Source organism: Triticum urartu, unplaced genomic scaffold (assembly GCF_003073215.2).
Source record: "Triticum urartu cultivar G1812 unplaced genomic scaffold, Tu2.1 TuUngrouped_contig_197, whole genome shotgun sequence".
NCBI lineage: Eukaryota > Viridiplantae > Streptophyta > Magnoliopsida > Poales > Poaceae > Triticum > Triticum urartu.
This window is the reverse complement of record NW_024112432.1, coordinates 52,978-76,109: the sequence shown is the minus strand read 5'-3', so window position 1 is coordinate 76,109 and position 23,132 is coordinate 52,978. Positions and strand designations below refer to the sequence as shown.

The following is a 23,132-nucleotide window of genomic DNA, read 5'->3' as shown; positions in this document are numbered from 1 at the left end:
AGCGTGCAAAACATTACGATGAACTGGGAGGGAGGTGGCGCATTGGTGAGCTTCCCAGGAGGCTTTGCAGCAGCGAAGGCCATCAGGGATGGGAGTGCCCATCCAAGCGACAACTGCTGCGCGCACACACAGCAACAGCAGCATGCCGGCCTCCCTTCCCCATGGCCGCGGAGTAGGCAGTGGCGACCGGCAGTGCGAGAAGTCAGAGACGGGGCGAGAGAAGGAAAACCAGGCGTCTCGCCGATTGATTGGGACGGAGCAACGAATCGGTACAGCTACATGGCGCGGAGCCTTCCTTCCACGAACCACGAGCGGGCTATGCAAGTGGAACCGCGGAGTCTTTACCTACCGCACGGGTCAACGCACGCATCGCATGTTCGTCCACACTTGCAAATTATACAGATATACAGGTATGGATCGGAGAAGAGACGCCTCGTTTCCCTTCCTTCCTTCCTTCCACTTGCATTTTATTGAGCGCTCCTCTCATATTTCCCCGCTGCAAGTCCTCCTCTGCAGCTGCAGGTTAGTGCTCTCCGTTGACTCTACTACTTATCCTCGCCGATCTCTTGTGCGTGTATGGCAGTCGTGCTGTAATTGCTTTGTGCAAAGCTCGACTGTAGATCTGCGTTGTACAAAGCTCGATTGGACTGCCGTCGGAGAACCAAGAAAGAGCCGACAGGTTAGATTGCTTAGAAATCTGAGCTAACGTTTATTATATCTGTGTAAACATGCTCCTGCTTCTTCTGCTTTTACATCCAGGTGAACCAATAACATGGCTGATGGGCCAAGCCGTGTGCCACTCCATTCACTGGAAATTATGACAGATAATTTCTCTCAGGACCGGGTAATTGGCAGCGGTTCGTACGGAAAAGTTTACCTGGTATGATTAACCATTCTCAATTTCATAAGTATATGATTAGAAATGGCACCGTTTTCTTATATTCGTTTTCTATCATTCTTGTTGAGGAGCAACTTGCATATATATATATATATATATATATATGATTTTCCAAAAATCTACGCCTATTCAAGTATGAGTATACTTGAGTAATATTTTCTGCTTTATGGATGCCACATATATCCCTGCAATCAGAGAACTAAACAGTATATGTCCAATAGGGGAAGCGGGAAGATGGTCAAAAACTTGCTGTAAAGATTCTTCACGACATGTCAGGACATGACGATGTGCAATTTGATAAGGAATTTTACAATCTTGCAAATCTGCAACACCAGAACATCGTGTAGTTAGTTGGTTATTGCCATGAAACAAGACGTGAATATTTGCCGTACAACAACAGTAAGGTTCTTGCTGATGTGACAAAGAGGGCGCTTTGCTTTGAGTTTATGGAAAATGGAAGCCTTAGCGACTCTCTTTTTGGTAAATCTGTGATGATGCTTGGTTTGTATACGTACGTAGCACGGTAACTTCTCATTTTTTGTATACATGTTTCAAGAATTCTAATATTGTCTCTATTTATATAGACGAATTTAATGGACATGGTTGGCGCACGCGCTACGCTATAATCAAGGGTATTTGCAATGGTTTGAAGTACCTTCACGAGGAACTGAAGCCTCCTATTTTTCATTTTGATCTAAAACCAGCCAACATATTGCTGGATAAGAACATGATCCCGAAAATTGCTGATTTCGGACTGTCCAGATTCTTCAAGGAAGAAAAATCTCATAGCACTAATAGTCCTATAGGAACACAGTAAGCTTTTTCTTCATGTGAACTGTTTTATTTTCTAACAGAGAATTCCTATTTGTGTTAGGCACAGGGAATGCCAGTAACATATATACCCGTTGTGTCGTGCTTGCAGTGGGTACTTACCACCGGAGTTTATACATCATCGAATAATCTCAAATAAACTGGATATATTCAGCCTGGGAGTTGTAGTTATAAAGATAATTGCAGGTCCTACAGGCCACTGCAGAAGTGCTGAAATGACCTCTGAGCAATTCACTGAGATTGTAAGAATTACGTCTACCAATTAAGATAAGCCGTATATTGTCACTGCTAGCGCTCTGTTTTCTTTAATCTAATAAACTAACGTTCGATGTGTTCTGAATTGCCAGGTGCATGGGAATTGGAGGAATAGGCTACAATCAGCGGTGTCCGGGTATTTGTTGGAGTCGTATTCTGAACAAGTAAATATATGCATGGAAATTGCTTTAAGCTGTTTGGAGACCGATCGGCAGAAAAGGCCAACTATAGGGGATATTGTTAATATGCTAACTGAGACAGAGACACAAGAAAACTATCATGGGGCATTAGTTGACCAGGTACGATCAGAAATACCACAATCTTTTTTTATTTTATGATTGTAGTCGTTTTTATTGTTTTCCCATCCTACAAAAACAAGTGTCAAGCTTGAACATATATATATTACTGATGCTTCTGACCTGAAAATGTTATGCCAATGGCTATTAAATTTTCGTAACTTTGATCGTGGCATAGACGGGTGGTATGATGCACCCCGTCTTTGCTTGCGTCGAAACCATTTTATTGCAGTTAACCTCGTGGCTTTCTTCTTGCATGCAGATCAGCACTTGCGTGGTCAAGGACTCTGAGATGATAGATGTCCATCCCCTCCAGATCCACTTCTGTTTTGGGCCGAATAAGATTATGTCCTGCCCATTTCATGTAACTAATAACATGGATGATCAGCATGTGTCCGTGAGGTGTGTCGCAAAACTCCCGGAGGCAGGCCGTTATCTGAGAGATGTATCCGGTGTTGTGCCACCAAGGTCCACACACACCTTCTTTGTATCGATGAAACAAGTAGAGCAGCCGCCGACCAACATGAGCGTGCTTGACATGGTCGTAGAGACTATCCTAGGGGAAGTACTGTCGTCGGATGGTTCGTTTGAGACGTATTTTAAGGATGCTAGAAAAGAAAACAGCCGTGGATTTCGTGAGGTTACCCTAAATGCCATCTGTGCAACAACGTGTGAGAAGACATCTGAGGTTAGTTGTTGGTCTTGATGGGTTTGAATGTGATCAAGTAGATGCTAGCTAGGATATTCTCTGATACTTTCTTTCCGTATATTTTACCTTTTCTGTATTCGGCCTGGTACGGCACATGTTTTGATCTACCATGCTTACTTCAGGTCATACTCCGTGAGGGTGATTACACTGCACTAAGCTCAATGGATGTGCACCCTACAGAGCCTTGGTGAGTTCAAGCTTCTAGCGGTATTTATTGTTTGTTGTGTGTACAAAGTGTCATACACTTAATCACTACAGAAACCGTGTGTACAAAGTGTCATACACTTAATCACTTCAGAAACCAGGCCTTAGCCTTGCATTATAGATAAAGCAACCAACCAAAGATCCATACAAGAAATACGAAGGTAAAGGAAGTCGAGATATTTTACGGTACATCATATTACCGAATTTAAGGAGTATTATTAAGTTGATCCAACAGCCAATATGATTCAACCTTGGAGTTTAGTAATTTCCTACTAGCCTCCCCATGACCTTGCATCCTCCTGCTGCATAAACGGTCGTCGATTGGTCTTCGCCTGACCACACTGCGCTACCGTATGCCATAAGCGCTGCTGTGTGGCTCGGCGACCGCTAAGCACCACACAGCACCATTGTGTTTGTCGAGTTCCAAGGTATACACATATAGCTAGCCTCCGACTCTATACGTCCTGCTTCCGACTCTATATGTCCTGCACGAATTCAACTGAAATCATATCCTATAGCAGTTGCATCTGCTCACGACCGATGCATGCAAAAGAAGGAGATTATTGACGTGGCCAGTATTCTTGAACGGGCGGACCTCTGAAGCCTGGTGTGGATGAACAGATGAGCTGGTGGGGATACAAAACACAATGAGCACGTTGCCCGACCGTAAGACTTGCTCGACACGGCCATGGCTGCCTTCCCGCAGTTTTTTTTCTTACATTCCCTTACGGATGGACACTTACACATACAAGTTCCATAAGAAAAACTTAAATTCAGCCTAAGGAATTGAATCGGCTAAAATACCGGTGATGCCTTAATATACTACACTAATTCTGGTGTAGTATAGCATCATCTGGACCGATCATTCACAAAAATAAACAGCCCAGGATGATTTCATGTACCGTAAAAGGTCTCAGAAAGTCAGTGGGACACAACCAAACAAGCCCCCAAAAATTAGAAACAGGTACATAGAGGTGACTGGCGCTAGCTCGCCGGAACCAGATGACTCGCACCACTTGAAGCTGGACAACCATCGTGTGAAGTGTCACACAGGAAGCCGTCACTGCTGCATATATAAAAGCAAGACATGCAATTTTTTAAGGATCTCAACCCTTAATTAAATCTCAATATTCATAGGATACAGATAAATCGAGCAAAACATAAAGCCACACATGATGCCCAAAAGGAAGGGAAGAATCCGCCTTCAGAAGGGAATGAGCTTCCCAAAAGGAAGGGAAGAAGCGCCTTCAGAAGGGAATGAGCTTCCCCATCGGGTTCCCGCTCTCGTGAATGACCTTGAGTGCTCGAAAACCTCCACGGGTGAATATCTTGAAGATGGTAGCATAGCGACTGAATCGCCGTTTCAATGGCAGTCACAACCTCAACGCAGTCGAGGCAATACATATGGACTCGACATGTAAATCAGCAGCAAGTACCAGAGCCTAGTAATAGCATGTGCTTCTAGCGTCGCCGTATCGACAAGGCCGTCGAAAATGATAGCGGCGCCAAGATATTGGCCTGCTTTCACGTCGCATGTTCAGGCTTGCGGCGGTTCATTTTCTCGAAAAAGTGCAGCCTTTACTAACTCACAATGAAGCATCATGGGATACAAAACACAATGAGCATACATCCGGCCTCCTCATATCTAGGATGCACACCCCCAATATCACGCACACACATAAAAATCACGACAGCAATAGCAAAGCCGTAAAAGACCAACGCTATGTCTAGGCGGATGAAGGAATGAAAAGCAACATTGATCCACGTCAAGCAGTTGTAGCCACCAAAAATGATGTAAGCTATATGGCCCAGACATAATATACACAAGCCGTAAACTATGCACACACCAAGCAAATAGCCCATCACGGAGCCATTGATCGCAGGAGAGAGAATACGTCATCACGGAATCCACCCTACAGAAAATCTGGCAATTCCATGCTTCCATCACCAGTGTCTCTCAATGATAAATCTGGACATCCCAGACAATACACCACGAGTTGTCACTGTCCTGTTAAGGCTGTGATTCTCACCGGAAAATTGCCACACACCAGCTTCATATTGCGACGTCACCACCCATGCTACGGCTCAATGCCTCAGCCACCCAAAACAGAGCACCGGTGAGACATGGAAGCGTGCCCCACAACACGAACCTACTAACATCCACTGGCCCACCTCACTGATGCAGCTCCAAGACAATGCTCAAGAGAGAAAAAAGACACCATTGACGTCATCGTCTGATCCAAGATTACCGTAACCTAGGGTTTCCCAAGCAGCAGGTAGGTAGATGAGAATGGCATCAACGACACCTTCGACACGTAATGATGCCCAAAGACGTCGCCATCTCGGCCCAAAAATAATCCAAGCACGGCTTTCACCGTCCTTCGCGCCGCAGCCAAACAAACCGTCCCATGGCACACCATCTAGGATAGAACCACACCACCATCACGTGCATTCGCCGAGCCACAAGACGCCACTCGCTGAACCCTGCCGTCACCCGCATCGGAGACGCGCCGCTGAGCCCCAATGCAGTGTGATTTCCCAGCCCTTGGGCCGAGTGGCACCACAAAGCGAGCAACACCGGGACACGAGGAAGAGCACCCACAAAGCGAGCAACACCGGGACACGAGGAAGAGCACGGGAAGCACACCGGCCTCGAGCACCGCAGAAAACCAGCACTAGCCATGTCCTACCTGTAGTCGTCGTCCCATGCACAAGCTGTACCATGTGCCATCAACGGAAGAAGCCCTGCCGCCACCCTCTGCTACACGGCCTTCGGCCGAAGGCCTCCTATGGTCATAACGAGGAGGAGAATGGCTAGACGGGGATGGCGTCTAAGCGAATGGTCACCGCCAGTGTCGCTCAGGTGAGCGACACGGGCCAGATCCTATTTTTTTAGGAGCGAGTGGTTTGATCTTATTGTGGGAGGCCCAAAGGGCCCAAGCCATGGCTGCAAAGGAGAACAAGAGGGGGCATCTCCTCCTACCGGTGAGAGACTCAATAATTACCACAAGGTCACTCAAATGCGTCGGGCAACAATTGCACCCCAAGGCCTCGCGAAGGCAACCCCAAACGAATTGAGCCACGATGCACAAGAAGAAAATATAAGTAAAACTCTCGCCAACCCTTCCTAGAGGGAAAAGGCTTACACCGCGTTGGTCTATGGGATAGCGAACCTATGCCCATTTGCCCATGTGGTACTTCTACTTCTCATCGGGCCCCTGCCAAAAGAAGTGATAAACTTCCTTGTCCATCTCTGTGTGGATCAGATCGAAGAGAAGGTACAAACCCATAGGAACATGGGTAGGGTAGAGGGTTATTTAGGATATTCTTAGCGACTTTGGACATGAACTTGCCCTGCCATGGCTCCATACGGGACCTAAACCACTCTACTAGTACGCCTAAGTCCTAGATTAGGATCCACGAGTCACTAATTGGAAAACCCAGGTAGATAATGGGGAAGGCGGGGAGCAGGTAATTCGGGTTGTTCGCAATGTGTTGCTAATCGTCTAGCGAGTAATAACCCAGAACCACCACCTCGCTCTTGGGACATTTAACTTCAAACCAGACATCAGCTCAAAACAAAGCAAGAGAAACTCCAGGTTGATGATGTCATGGTCGGATCCATCCACCATAAACAACGTGTCGTACGCATACTAGAGGTGGCTGAGACCGCCTCCAGCGATCAAGTGGAACATCACAGAGTTTTCCTCCCATGTTTCAACTTAAGGTATGTTTTCCTCCCATCCACCTTATTAATGTCATCACAATAGAGCTTGTCTAGGACATAATGTCTTGCATAGCAGGGGATGCACTATTCAAATTTAGAAAAAATGAAATTACATGTTAAAGCAAACATCTTTAGCCATGCTTAATTAAGAAGGAAATAAGTTCATAATTACATTATAATATAATCCCAAAAAAAATTACCGCATAATATTTGTAGCCCTCTTTAAGCGTGAGGAAGAAGAACTTATCATTTTCCAAGTGAGGTTTGTCGTACATACCCCCCTCATCGGTACAGTCATAGCACTCGGGGATCCTATCCTTGGTATTTTTAACTTGCGTACATGTATATACATGTCAGATATCTACTTGACCATGACTATCGAACTCGCTAAAAATAGTTTTGGCATCGATGGTGGTTCCCAACTACCCTAGACTCAAATGTGGTGGTTTTCTGTAATTCACTCTGAAACAAGAGAACAGAGGTTGGGAATGGGAAGGCAGCGGAAGGATCATGAGAGGTCAAGCGTCTAATTACCAAGCGAGATGCATAAACCTTAGAATCAGGTTGGTCGATCCCTTTTGGATCCAAAACCATCGGATGACCGGCTCAGGGGTCCATTAGTGCAACACGACCTAGATCCATTCCCGCAGTGCCGCTTGCTTTAACTGGGACATGTCATATTGAATCAAGGGAGGAACTTATCCATGAGTGCCACCTGCAGGGGCACTTTCCCTTAGCACTGGATGTGTTGCCAACTGGACTCTTCTCCCTTAGGAACAGATTTATTATTATTTTCCTGATTTTTTATTTATTTTTATGTATTTGTTTTTTTTCTGGTTTTTTGGTGGAGCATAGGTGTGCTTTCTGCGTGGAGCACATGTGTGCTTCACATACGAGAACACATGTGCTCCACATGGGACCACAAGTGTGCTTCACGCAAGAGCATAGATTGTGCTTCACATTCAAAGCACGGATTAGTATTAGGTGGATGCATGAGTTAATTAGTAATAGGTGGGAGCACGGTTTAATTCATGTTTGGAGCACAGTTGTGCTTCACGTTGGGAACATGGGTTAGTACTAGGTAGGCACGGATTAGTTCACATTGGGAGCATAGATTAGTGTGGTTAGGAGCACACATGTTAATACTAGTTGCGAGCACAACTTAGTGCCAGTTGGGAGCACAACTTAGTGCTAGCTGGGAGCATAAATTTCACCCAAAAATAAGTTCATCAAGACCTATCAACGTGCACGTTAAATTTCAATATCTCCACATGAGGAATACAATGGTGAAAACGGTTTGTAATTTGGACTCACGGTTCACGATATTTTTTTTAAACAGATCTTAAAAAACACAACCAACTTCATATTCCTTACGAATGGCTGTGAAAAAACCCACCAAAACTCCATAGTGACGACAAGTGGTCCACATGCGATGCATCGGTTGTCACCATCAGAGGAGTTTGGGATAACCTATGTAAGGGGTACCTCTTAATTAGTGACTAGATCATTGATGGCGCGCGTTGCTTCGCCCGGCTATTTTTTCACTTGATGCTAAAAACTTTTGTAATGCATGGACTTGTGAAAATAAAGTTATGTTTGTGTAGACAAAGACACGCATGTTCCACACTAATAAAAAAAGTTAATAATCTACATACATAATTAGTCTTGGAAAATATGTAACAAATCAATTATTTGTGAACACCAGAAAAGAATTATAAATCAACATATATAAACAGCCAAAAGCTACCACCTGCCCGAAAGACAACTCTCTCAATAGGCAATATTTCATCGAAGAATGGAATACTATCCTCTGGTTCCATATCTGCAAGGGAAGGCTTAGAGAGAAATATGCATATGATGGATTATTTTTATGGAAGGAAAGGAGAAGAGCAAACTTAAATCTTTTATATTCAATAACAAAAGAACCCAATTAAACAAAAGCAAAGCAATATAGTAAATAAAAGCCTAGTTGTAGCTGAACTTTGCTTCTATTTGTAAAATTATTTATTAAAATATTAACATCCCAACATTAGCTTATAGGATGTGTGCCATTTTTAAAATTTTGTAAGAGAAAGACAAGTTACACCTCACAGTCAAAAAGATGTGCTTGCTTCTAGGGAGAGGTCAATGTGATATGCTCATACAACTGAACCATGACTACAATTTTACAACTATAACTGGACACAGAGGTTTAATTGGCTCCACAAAATACAGAACTATTAGATCGTGGAGTGAGCGACATGTGTTACCGGAGCAGAGCAAATGGTTGACACCGGATGTACTCATTGACAGGGAATGCAAAGCCTCAATAGATGATGTCTGCACCAGATCTTATGTAAGAAGATTCAATGCGAAAGTGTGGAGTCCCATTGGATTCAGATTGTAATAGTTGGTCGAACGATTAAATCATGACCAAGACATGTTCCTCCAAACTAATGAGAACAATTCCACAACCATGAAGCGAGACTGCTTTTTAATTGTAGATGCCCACACATATCCATAACCAAATGCATGATGATTAATGAAGGAAAATAGAGAAAAAAGGAATTGGTCGAACAAAATCAAACAATGTATAGGGCAGCAAAATGCTAATATAGGGCCCACCTCCAAACAAGAGCAGGTTGTGGGTATGTGGTATTGACGCCGTTCCTGGAGAAAAAAGGCTCAATAGAAGGGGAACAAAAGCTTGCCATCATTTCCCTCACCTACAAGTGCCCTAGAAGTTAACTTGGATTCCACCACGGGGAGAGAGCAAAGAATATGTCATCGCTATCATGTTCAGGTTGTAAAGACTTAATTGTAATACAGTCCACTACAAATAAAAGATATAAATATGAAGTTCAGTTTGCAATGCTAAACATCACGTTGACATATTTACATAGATACCTATGGAGAATTGGAGATAACAAACCTAGTCAACATGCATCATCATAGAAAGGAAAATATTATCAAACAAAGTATACTAATCAACGATGGTATAGCAAGAGAACATACTGATCAACTGGCTTTCAGGCAGTGCTTATGCAAAGATCGCTATCCTGCAACATGAATAAACTCAGGCTTTAATCTCTCTCTAGTATATGATTTGCTCGACCTACAAATTAGTGCTACATATATGCAGGGAGAATATTATGCAGAGAATCACACATGAGGATAGTTTGACTTACTTCCATAAATGTAGCAAAATAATAGTGTCAATCCATCCTATTAGAAATATGAAGACGAACCATTGGATTTAAGAGTCGAACCTGTAGGCTATGTTTTTTCTCTCTGCCCAATATAACAACCAGATGGGGCCTTGAACGAATTTGTAGATGTCGCTCAGGTGGAGGCAACACTGAGACGATTTGCTCGCATATGGATTTATTTTGGGGGCGCACGCACCGCCGCCTCGTTGCCTGGAAGTGAGAGTATGGCATGTCGTCTGTGATGCCGGTCGCTGCCACAACGTTGATTAGGGCTTGAGAGACAGAGAGAGGCGCTGCAGATCTCACCTAGAAGGGGAACACATTTGGCCGCAACGGCAGGGGAAGGAACAGCCGGCACGGCGGCCATCTTGACGACCTCTCGCCTAGGGACGGCAAGTAGCTATGGACTCTGGCATTCAAGTTCAAGGCTGGAGTTCAAAATAGGAGAACATGAGCAGGATAAACATGGTGTAATACGCAATCATGCATCCAAGATATTAGATGCCAGTCTTTTAAACACTCCCAAGTGCCACCTCTAAGTTTTTATATAAATGTTTGTAGGTAAAGAGAGGGAAAGGGAAAACGTAGGGCAGCAGAAGATTAATGCCACACATATCTCACAACATCTGCAAAGAGAATAATATATCAAACAATGGTAAATCAGATCTGCAGAATTAAGCATGACGTTAGAGCCTTGTTTAGAAGTAAGAACCTCGAGTGCTTTTTCAGCATTTGTTTCTGCGATCACACCAACTGCTGCATTTGCTGACCTATACAATCAAAATAAAAGCCATCTTATTAGTTATTGTCTTCATTTGGCACTTGAAACGTCATCTTCCTCACGTAGGATATATTCTCCAAACTGGATCAACTTACAAATGGTTCCAAAAATAGGAAGAAAACATACTGATCGATTGGACTTCAGGCAGAGCTTATGCAATGAGCGCTATATATCAAAATGACTACACTCGGGCTTTAATCTTTCTCTCGTGTAAATAATTGCTCAACCTAGAAATTCAGTGCTACGTATATGCAGGGAGGATAATATTATGCGGAGAATCTCAAGTTTATAGCAGCAGCAACCATCAAAGGCAAGTCTGAGTGTGCACTTATTAATAGTTTAATACTGAATGTAAGGTACATCTCTTGCGCAGTCAATATGATACACTGGGCTAAGCAAAATGTTGGATTTTCATAGAAAATGGAAAGAGCTTTGTACAACAATTAATTAGTGTACACCTCTTAAAATACAATGACCAACATCTATTCAGGCCAAGTTTAGGAACATGAAGCAAACACTTTATGAGCTAAATAAGCAACATTCTTGCATCCAGCCGACACAAATGGCAAATTCTATTGAGAACTTTTTCAGATTTACAATTCCGATAGTCACAGTTTTGCATAAGAAGTGGAAAATACTAATGTTGCTTTATATTCCCTCCGTTCCTAAATATAAGTCTTTGTAGAGATTTTACTATGAACCACATACGGATGTATATAGATGCATTTTAGAGTGTAGATTCATTTATTTTGCTCCGTATGTAGTCCATAGTGGAATCTATTCAAAGACTTATATTGAGGAACGGAGGGAGTACTTTTGATGACCCACCTTACAATCGAGCAGAACCAACCCATCCAGGCACCAAGCACAACCCACCTTGAATCCGAGAACTGCATTCATTTTGGAGTAGAGAGAACACCGTAAATCATAATAGATTCTAAGAAGTAGATGCCCTCGCGCGTCTTGGCTGGATCCACCGAGAAGGCCTCACTCTTCTTTGGATCTCCTTGAGCGCCTCGGCTCGATCCACTGAGAAGACCAGCGGACGCTGGATCCCATCGCGGATAGCCCGCGTCGCCGGCATCCCCCCTGTATCGAGCGCCCCCACCGATCTGTCTCCTCCTGTTTGAGCGAACAGTTTTTCCTAGCCGAGCGTCGGATCAGTTTCTACCTAAATGGGCTGTGCGTAGAAGCCCAATTGACCACAGGCCTTCGAAAAAGTTTCCACAATAGCGGCCTATTAGGACAGCCAGCCCAAATCGCGGATAACTAGCGCTTAGAGAAATATCGGACGGCCAAAAACTAATTTAACACGAATCTGACGGCTGAAAACGCTGAGGGCGTGAGAGAGCTCTCTTTAGGCTCAGTTATACTGTCCTTAATTTCGTTGAATGGAGCACTCGGACATCTTGGCAGGGGCCCGTGGGCCAGGAGAGAGCTTGGTCAACCTAGGCCTTAGTACTAGCCCATCCCGAGGTAGAGTGAGGGCGGTTCCATGGTGGAACCCTTGCCCCATCCGCGAGAGGGTCAACGATGGTAGTCTTGTGCCCACTGGGGAAGCACCGACGACAGTCGCACTCGAGAGCAGCGCAGCCGACAGACTGCGTACCTCACACCGCCCCGCTTCCACTGGCCAGGAAGTTCCCACGGCGATGCCATGTTCCGCCTCCCCGGTGAATAACCCCAACGGGGAATGCCCGCTGCACCCAGGACAAAGACAACTCCCTGGTGGGAAGACAAGGCCCCGCACTGCTAACATCGAGCCAGGGGACCCGACCACTGTGATGAAGTCACAAAGCGTGCTGGTGCAGTCCTCCTCTTCTGCAAAGTCTGACCAAGCTGGGCCACGAGGTCTCCAAGGCGCCGGCACCGAGGCCGGGCTACCGGCAAGGGCGATTCCGACTACCGCGCCTAGAGAGTGACGTGTATGATGTAAATTTTCTAGAAACCGGTGGAAGCATAAGTTTTGCCTACTATACAGCTAAATGCAGCAGCCCATATATAACCTCTACGCTTGACCTTCATCTTTGTACGAGTCACGTCCAGGGATTATAATTTTTTTAGTTCCTCCGGGGCACTTTATGTGGTTCTTGCTCCTTGTGAAAACTAGGGATGCAAGAAAAGCTCAATTCTTGTGAGCCGTTCGAGATCAACTTACTTCTTGCAAGGACGCGAGATCGACTCTCAAAGAAATGAGTTGTGTCTGAGCATTAATTCTATGTAGTTTGTTAAAAAAAGTGTTGATCTTGAGCTAACACTAGCTCATTAGAGCATTTTATGTAGTTTGACAAATAAAAACATGTTAGTCTTCAGCTAACACAAGCTCTTTAGATTTTAGCTTGACAGCTTAAAATAGTACAATGAGTGGGAGATAAAAACATATACATTTTGCCTGTAAACTATGTAATCCGGCCTAAGCGAATACAATTTTCTTTTGCTTCAAGATTGATGTATTTTTCCCACACAAAAATATATTTGTAAATAAAAAAATTAAGTGCATCACGTGTCATCGAGGTATTTTATCACCTTGTTCCCTAATAGTATTAAGCTATCTAGTGCATGTGCACAGGTTGATGACTAATTTTAATAATTATTTTCTATGCCTACTATGTTTCTCAGGATTTTGGCAGGCCATAACAGACGACTTGTCATTTGGAACTACAAGACCTAGGTATGTATATACGTAGGATGCAGCCGTATTCTTGTTGGGATGCATTGATGTGGTGGGCCCTCACATATACTTACATACTGACTTCCAATTGTATCCATATTCTTGTTGGGATGCATTGATGGGCTGGGCCCTCACACACTGATTTCAAATTGTATCCATACCTTTTGTGCGATGCAGACAAGAATGATGGAGCGTGAATTCTACCCTGGGTGGGCTCATGCCATCAGAATGTTTGTCTCCTCTAGGGTGTTTGTTAACACCGTTAGGTTTATCATGAAGTCGACGGAGCAATTGTTCGTGGTGGGTGATACGGACGGGTACATCCACGTGCATGACTGTATGACAATGAAGAGAGTCAAGGAATTCAAAGCTCACCATGGTTGGGTCACATCATTGGCCGTTCACCCGACTCAACCATTTGTGCTGTCAGCATCTTCCGACAAACTAATCAAGCTTTGGAACTGGGAGAAGGGGTGGGAGTGCATCCGGACATTCACTGGGCACTTGCACTGGGTGAACCAAGTCAAGTTTAATCCGCATGACGCCAACACTTTTGCCAGTGCTTCCTATGACGGCACAGTGAAGGTTAATTATTACTACTATTCCTTTTTTTACTCGTCCTCGTGTGTAGCTACAAATAAATATCGATTGTCCATCTGATATTATTTATTTATTTCTCGTTCACAGATCTGGAGAATTTTATCCCCCACTCATTTCTCCAGCCTCAACTGCGAAAGGGTACAGGCCTGTGTTGATTACTATCCCACGTGTGTTGATCAGCAGCACTACATTGTTACAGGATCGGCATGGTCTTCGAGCTCAACAACTGGGACGGCACGCGTATGGCTTCTAGATCATCATCTTAATTCAACAAAACAAAAAGATACTTATCAGACATACAAACAAACAAATGATATCAGATGTTGTACTGCGTGGTTGCATGCATGCATGACTCACATCTCACATTAATAAAGTCTCTCCTTCATTTTCTAATATCAATCAGATCTGGGATTTGCGAACACAGACATGTATCAGTGAAATCAAGGGGCTCCAAGATCCCTGTAGTGTTGGTGTGATCGATTGCCACCCAGATCGTCCAGCAGTGTTGGTTACCGCGTCAAAGAGCTATTGTGTTTCTCTCCACGACTCCACAACCTACAGGTATAACGCTCCAGCAGCCGCTACAATCCATTGTGGCTTCCTACTACTCCCCTCGGGCATAGTTCTTTTTAAATTTTCAGGGTCACTGTACTAAAGAAACACATGTGATGGTCATTATAGTAAATAAATGTAGATGTTAGATCTCCTTTGAACAACAATCACATAGTAACACGTGGATGTTTAAATTTGGGTCAGAATCCATACGGGAGAAAGCAGACAATCCACAAGTAATACACTCTAACTACAAGCATGCTTTCAACTCAAGTCCTTATATACAAACCAGAGGGCCAATAGCATGGCTACACCATTCCCCTTCTCTTCCTCTGCTTTTCTTTTTGTTTATTATGATGTAGAGTATACATGGCTAGCTAAATTCCGTAAGAAGTTTAGAAATAAATAGTATGACTCGTAATTTTGCAGGTGTGAAAGAACGGTTAATTTCGGTCTCAGCGAGGTTGTCTGTTTTGCAAACATCAAGGCCACAAGAAGGTAGCCGAAATAAATCCTATAACTCTTGTACTTTAGCCCCACACATCTTCTTTTCAAATTTTTGGTGGGAACAAAGCGGGCTAACAAACTAAAGCCATCTCGTCCAGTGCCAACATCCAATCCCAAACAGCCCTCTGAGGGGATAAAAGTACTAACATAGTCAATGAAAGAGCAGTGCTTCCGTACTCCTACACCCGTATTTTCGCATTTAGGGAAAAAGATTAATATACATTTTTATAAAATCTCATTCGGTGAGTCAACTCCATTGTTGTTTTCCCAAAGCTTGTCCTTGATATGCGAAGCTCTTGGGGTGGCGGTGGTGCCGCCGTCCCCGGCCTGTAGCGCCGGCCTTGAAAGATTTTTCCACTGTTGACCCTTATTTGTCATTGGCCCCACCCGCTACTTCTACCCTCGAAGCAGTCTGCCAGTGCCAGCCCTTGCCCATGGTCGCTGCCACCTGCCAAAGAGGATGACCAGACAGGAGGGAGATGTCGACATAGTCGGTGGCGTCTGTCCTTCGGCGATCATGTCGGCATCGGAGCTCGTGGAGGAGGAGGACGAGTACGTGGCCATTTGTGGCAAAGCCTCACCGGTGAACAATCTTGATGAAGATGCAATCATCATCAACAACCCTATCTCAAGCAGAAGTAATTCCAATTCAAACTCTGCATGTGATTGCAGCAGCAGCAGTTCTAACTAAAATTCCAGCAGTTATTGCAGCAGCTCATATTCAGATTAGAGCATTGACAGTACAGATCCAGCAGAGCACACACGAACTGATCGCCCTTGGCAAGGAATCTTCGGAAAGGCAGGAGAAGGAGGCGAGGTCCAGGGCAAGGGAGATGGCCCGTCGGGACGTGCTGGAGACAAAGAGGACGGTGATGCCTAGCGTGAAGATACACTGGCTGGTTCCGAAAGGCAGCTTGGGCTATTCCTCGAGGTTGAGGATCACCTGAACTAGTGGCAGCATCAAAGATCGGTTGTGATCTTGAGTCAGATATGAAACTTCATCTAATATTACACATGTCTCCTATTTGAAGTTATTAACTCCAAACAAAGTATTTCCATAAATCAGTTTTAACAAAACAACAACTTGAACGTTTACACCCCGAAAAAACAACTTGAACTAGTTTTCCCAAAATCCTCTTTAAGCCGTTTTGCTAAAACATGTTCCATATAGCAGCTATCCGAAACAACCATTAAATTACGGGATCAAAGTAGGACGGTTTTATAATTGAGCATGGGGATTTTTCTTCACAATGTTATTCCACAGTTCAGATGTCTGACCAGAGTATCATATGTATGTAGCCTCGCCATTGGACATAAGTACGGAGTTGCCATCGTGGAAATCGATAGATTCTTTAAGGAAGTCCCGCCTCCTACAAGGTAATTGAGGAATAGAGTAAAATAAAGCTTTATCGATGGAGCATGAATTGCGTGATTGAGTTATGCCAATGTAAATTTGGTGCAGATATTGTTCTCAGTGGGGTTATTCAGTTACGTGATTAGCGTTATTTATTTGTACTGTAGAAGTACATTTTTTTGCTGTGTGCATAGGAGTATGTTCTGATCTGTGAAACATTGGTTCCCTCAAAATTTACATTTCTTCAGGATTTTCTGATTTTAAATATGTTATGAACTTTGCGCATGTCTTCATGAGTTTCTGATTTTTAAATTGATATGAACTTTGTGCTTTCCTGTGGATCCTATTCCCCGCGTAATGCAAGGACTGTGTACCAAATGCGGGCACCCTGTCGCGTCTATGTAGCTGCTTTGAACTGGCCCATTTAAGAGTGAACGCGTGAAAGCAGAGCATTATTTAAGGTTGACGGGAGGGGGTAGACTCCTGGTGTAGGAATATTTGAAGAGGAACACTGTTTTCATGCAGTTTTCTATTCTCAATGATCCCATTGGCTGATGTTGCCTGATTGATGGCAAACAATTCCCTTAGTTTCAAGCCGAAGTTGTTCGGATCGGCATTGCTATCGTTCCGCGGTAACACACAGGCATTCAATTAGTATCTCTAAAAACCGAGGAGCCATTGTGCGCTTTATCACAGTGTCATACAAAAGCGCTCTATCAGAGTGTCATGCAAACTTCCAAGCAAAACTGCAAGTACATACGGGTTGATGATCCAATTTTCAAGAGACGGAATCAGACGAGAGAGATTTGAGCGGCATAGTACTTGTCGGACCTCGTCGTCAGTCCAATTTTCAAGAGACGGAATCAGACGAGAGAGATTTGAGTGGCATAGTCGAGAGCCACATTAATTTAGCATGCCAATATGGATCAATTGTACTTGAACTCAAAACATTGATCTCAAAGTCATGAAACCTTAAAAGCTAGAATACCAGTTGCTAACTAAAATAAACTCAGGTCTTGTTCTAGAAAAGACCACAAAACCATGCGACAAATATTGCTAGCCAGAACCATAAATTAAGTTGAGGAACACTCAGAGGCTGCTTACTAAGCTGTGTTAACTAATCTAGATGTTGGCTTTAGGGTTTTAGTCTAGTTTTATTTCCTGTCAAATAAACGGACTGCATGAGCCGTAACTTGTGCGTGCGATGCAAGGAGCTTAGTTGGGCGGGCTGGACGTGGTCACCGCGGCCCGGTAGCCTCGCAGGTGGACTAGGAGGCACGATCAGCGCTCGTGGGATGGCACGAGCACGGCGGGTCGTGGCGCATAGATAGGATCTCCACCTGCATCTCCTTCCTCTGTAACAAATAAATAGAGAGTAAAGAAAACGGGAAAAGTCGCAAGTTTGCACGCAACGCAAAACTATGTCTTCTCTGTGATTGTGAGATCGAGTGTCTAGATTTCTAACAAGTGGTATCAGAGCCTCGTTTGGGCGATCCTGACCATGTCCGATCACGGAGAACAGCTGGACGGATCCGCGGCGGCGGCGGCGGCCCTCAACGCAGGCGGGGGCGGGCTGGCACGCTCGGCGACTCCACCACGGGAGCGCAGCCGCGGGCGAAGCCGCGTGAGGCGGGAGCGGCAGGTCGTGATCCACCAGGCGGCGGCCACGGAGCGCGTGCCGTTCGTGCATGGAGCCGGGACCATGTTCCCGACCCTCACCTCGACCAACTACATCGAATGGTCGCTGGTGATGAAGGTCCACCTGGAGTCCTGGGGGCTCTGGGACGCGATCGAGGGCAACGCGCAGCACGTACGCGACGACAAGTCCGCGCTCGGCGTCCTCCTTCGAGCCGTTCCGCCGGAGAGTCTCGGCGTCCTCGTCGTCAAGGAGACGGCCAAGGCGGCCTGGGACACCATCAAGGTCATGCGGATGGGAGTACACCGCGTGCGTGAAGCCACCGCGCAACGACTACGCGCGGAATTCGAGCAGATCGCCTTCCACGACGGCGAGACCCTCGACGCTTTTGGCATGCGCATCACCAGCCTCGTCAATCAGCTGCGCACGCTGGGCGACAACGTCGAGGAGGTACGAGTCGTGCAGAAGCTATTACGTGTTGTTCCTCCCCGATACGCGCAGATCGCAGTGGCGATTGAGACTCTTCTGTACCTGAGTGCGGTCTCGGTCGAGGAGTTGATCGAGCGGCTGCGCACAGCCGAGGAGCGATGCGCCGTGCCCGCGGCGACCCAGGGCAGCGGACAGCTCCTCCTCACCGAACAGCAGTGGGAGGCGCGCAAGAAGGGGCGCGAGTCCGGACAGGGCTCTGGCGGAGCCAACGCCAATGGTGGCGGCGGCCGAGGAGGCGGCCGCGGCAGGAACCAGGGGCGAAGGGGCGGTGGCTCCGGTGGCCGCGGTGGCGGCCGTGACATGAGCAAGGTAAAATGCTACAACTGCAACCACATGGGGCACTTCTCGCGCGATTGCACCGAGCCCAGGCGCGAGCGCAAGGAGCAGGTCCACCTTACGGAGGGCGGCACCGAGGAGTCCACTCTCCTCCTGGCGAGTATGTGCGTGCTCACCGCACCCACGGAGACGCCCGTGGAGCACGTCCTGCTCAACGAGGAGCACTCGCAGGCGCGCACAGCGCCAAACGGAGGGGAGTGCGACACGGCCTGGTTCCTAGACACAGGCGCGAGCAACCACATGTTCGGCCGGCGCGAGATCTTCTCCGAGCTGGACTGTGGTGTGCGCGGCGCGGTGAAGCTGGGGGACGGGTCTACGGTGCAGATCGAGGGGAGAGGAACCGTCCTCTTCCAGTGCCTCAACGGTGAGCATCTCATTCTGTCAGAGGTGTACTATATGCCCAGGTTGTGCAGCAACATCGTCAGTGTAGGTCAACTGGACGAGAGTGGCTACGACGCGCACATTCGCCACGGCGAGTTCAAGCTACGCGACCCGAGCGGGCGGCTAGTCGCACATGTGCAGCGTGGCCACGGACGCCTGTACGTGTTGCGCCTGAACCTGGCGCGACCAGTGTGCCTTGCAGTGCACGCTGGCGACAAAGCATGGCTATGGCACGCACGCTATGGCCACATCGGATTCCAGGCGCTCCGGTCGCTCGCACGGGGCAACATGGTGCGCGGTCTGCCCCTCCTCGATGAGGTGGACCGCGTCTGCGAGGCGTGCCTGGCCGGGAAGCACCGGCGAACTCCTTTTCCCCGCCAGGCACTGAACCGCGCCGGAGAGGTGCTCGAACTCGTTCACGCCGACCTCTGCGGCCCAATCTCCCCCGCGACGCCAGGAGGCAAGCGATACTTCCTCCTTCTCGTCGATGACAAGAGCCGTTATATGTGGATACGGCTGCTCATGACGAAGGAGGAAGCGGAGACTGTGCTCCGTCAGTTCCAGGCGGCAGCAGAGCGCGAGTCAGGCTATCGTCTCAAGACCCTGCGTACCGATCGCGGGGGTGAATTCAACTCCACAAGTCTGGGGGAGTTCTTCGCTGAGCTGGGGGTGCACCGACAGCTCACCGCTCCGTACACGCCGCAGCAAAACGGCGGGGTCAAGCGTCGGAACCAGACGATCGTCGGCATGGCAAGAAGCTTGCTCAAGGCGAAGGGCGTGCCGGCTCGTTTTTGGGGCGAGGCTGTGTCAACGGCCGTGCACCTGCTCAACAGGGCAACGACAAAGAGTGTGACAGGCATGACACCGTACCAGGCGTGGTGCGGGAGCCGGCCCAGCGTGGAGCACTTCCGGACCTTTGGGTGCGTTGCTCACGTCAAGGTGACGTGCCCAAACGTGAAAAAACTGGACGATCGGAGTGTGCCCATGGTACTTCTCGGGTATGAACCCGGATCGGCTGCCTACCACGTCTACCATCCGCCTTCCGGGCGCGCCCATGACTCACGTGACGTGGTGTTCGACGAGAGCGCCGCTTGGGACTGGGGCGCCGTTGCAGAGGAACATGGCGGTGGGCTGGACTCCTTCACCGTGGAGCTGGTGTCCGCAGCCACGGCAAGTGCCCAGGCGGAACCTGTGGACGCCCCGGCCGCCCACGGCCCGGAGCTCACGACCAGGGGCGAGCCATCCACGCCACAGGCGGTGTCCGCCACGCCTCCTCCCAACAGCCCAGTGTACGGCACGCCGATAGCGACGCCAACGGGCGTTGAATTTGCTTCACCGCCCACGGGTGCGTCGGAGGCACCTGCCGGCGCGGAGGCGCCTCGACGGTACCGCACACTTGAGAACGTCTGGAACACCACGGAGGAGGTGGAGGCAGTCTACAGCGACAACGAGTTGTGTATGTTCGCGGGAGAAGAACCTGCTTCCTTCCTCGAAGCAGAGAGGGAGCAGGGCTGGCGCGCGGCGATAGATGAGGAAATGAAGAGCATCGTCGACAACAACACCTGGGAGCTCTGTGACCACCCACTCGGTCACCGTCCGATCGGCCTAAAGTGGGTTTATAAACTCAAAAAGGACCCGCGAGGCGTGGTGGTGAAGCACAAGGCGCGTCTGGTAGCAAAGGGCTACGTTCAGCAATAGGGCGTGGACTTCGAGGAGGTGTTCGCGCTGGTCGCGCGCATGGACTCGGTGCGCGTCCTCGTCGCACTCGTGGCGCACCACGGTTGGCAGGTACACCACATGGACGTGAAGTCCGCTTTCTTGAATGGTGACTTGCTCAAGGAGGTTTACGTGCAGCAGCCGTCGAGGTACGTCGCGGCCGGCCAGGAGGGCAAGGTGTTGCGCCTCTGCAAGGCGCTCTACGCGCTTCGCCAAGCACCGAGAGCCTGGAACGCAAAGCTTGACGAGAGCTTGTGCGCTCTGGGTTCGAGCGATGCCCATCGGAGCACGCTGTGTATCGACGCGGCGCGGGCGTCTCACTTCTGATCGTCGGGGTCTACGTTGATGACCTCGTCATCACCGGAGCGGCCACGGAAGAGATCGGCTCCTTCAAGCAACAGATGACCAGGTTGTTTCGTATGAGCGACCTGGGCATGCTCAGCTACTACCTCGACATCGAGGTAAGCTAGGAGCGCGGCCGCATCGTGCTCGGGCAAGCAGCGCACGCCAAGCGGCTGCTGGAGCGCGCGAAGATGGAGGACAGCAACCCTTGCAACACTCCCATGGAGGCACGGCTCAAGCTGAGCAAGGAGAGCACCGCCGAGCCAGTGGACAAGACAAAATATCGCAGTATCATCGGAGGGCTGCGATACTTAGTGCACACGAGACCTGACATCACTTTCGCTGTGGGATACCTGAGCAGGTTCATGGAGAAGCCTACGGCCGATCACTATGCTGCGGTGAAGCATCTGTTAAGGTACGTGGCCGGAACGTTGGACCACGGCTGCGCATATGAGCACGGCAAAGGAGAGCTGCAGCTCACCGGTTACAGTGACTCTGATCACGCCGGGGACACGGATGACAGGAAGAGTACCACGGGCGTGATCTTCCTCCTCGGCAACAGCCCGGTGAGCTGGCAGTCTCAGAAGCAAAGGGTGGTGGCGATCTCCTCGTGCGAGGCCGAGTACATGGCTGCCACCACAGCTGCCTGCCAAGGCATTTGGCTGGCACGGCTTCTTGGCGAGATGCTGAACAAGGAAGCAGAACCGCCAATGCTCCTCGTCGACAACAAGTCGGCGATCTCTCTCGCGAAGAACCCTGTCTTCCACGATCGCAGCAAACACATTGAGATCAGGTACCACTTCATTCGCGAGTGCGTGGAACAAGGGCGGATCCTCATCAACTACATCAGGACAAGTGATCAACTGGCCGATGCCCTGACAAAGGCACTTGGACGTCTCATCTTTCAGGGACTAAAGAAGAAGATCGGGATGGTTGAGATAATTCGCCAACGTCAAGATTAGGGGTGTGATTTGTTAACTAATCTAGATGTTGGCTTTAGGGTTTTAGTCTAGTTTTATTTCCTGTCAAATAAACGGACTGCATGAGCCGCAACTTGTGCGTGCGATGCAAGTAGCTTAGTTGGGCGGGCTGGACATGGTCACCACGGCCCGGTAGCCTCGCAGGTGGACTAGGAGGCATGATCAGCGCTCGTGGGATGGCGCGAGCACGGCGGGTCGTGGCGCATAGATAGGATCTCCACCTGCCTCTCCTTCCTCTGTAACAAATAAATAGAGAGTAAAGAAAACGGGAAAAGTCACAAGTTTGCACGCGATGCAAAACTCTGTCTTCTCTGTGATTGTGAGATTGATTGTCTAGATTTCTAACAAGCTGCAGTTGGGAGGGAACACGCGGCCATATAATACATAGTTAACTGTTTTTTCTCGCACTAGCTAGCCAAGCTCGACCACAATCCAAGCTTCATCAGGATCTTCAAGGTAGCTTAGCAGCATAAATGCAGTCACTCTTTCCTCCCCACCTCTCCAGGCTCACGCAGGAAAATGTAGGATTCCTCTTATCAAGGCTAGAAAACAGGGCATAATTTTCCAACTTCTCCATCTTCACAAACTTAGAAGTCCTTAAAGGTGCTGATGTATATGCCCTCTAGCTCGTCAGTGTTTAGAGAGAGGTCAACCATGAAGCATTTCACCACAAACCACC

At 47.7% G+C, this 23,132-nt stretch overlaps 1 pseudogene; it reads left to right on the top strand.

Moving 5' to 3' along the window:
- Positions 1-1,133: 1,133 nt before the first annotated feature.
- LOC125526815 lies at positions 1,134-16,600 on the top strand (annotated as a pseudogene).
- Positions 16,601-23,132: the final 6,532 nt, after the last annotated feature.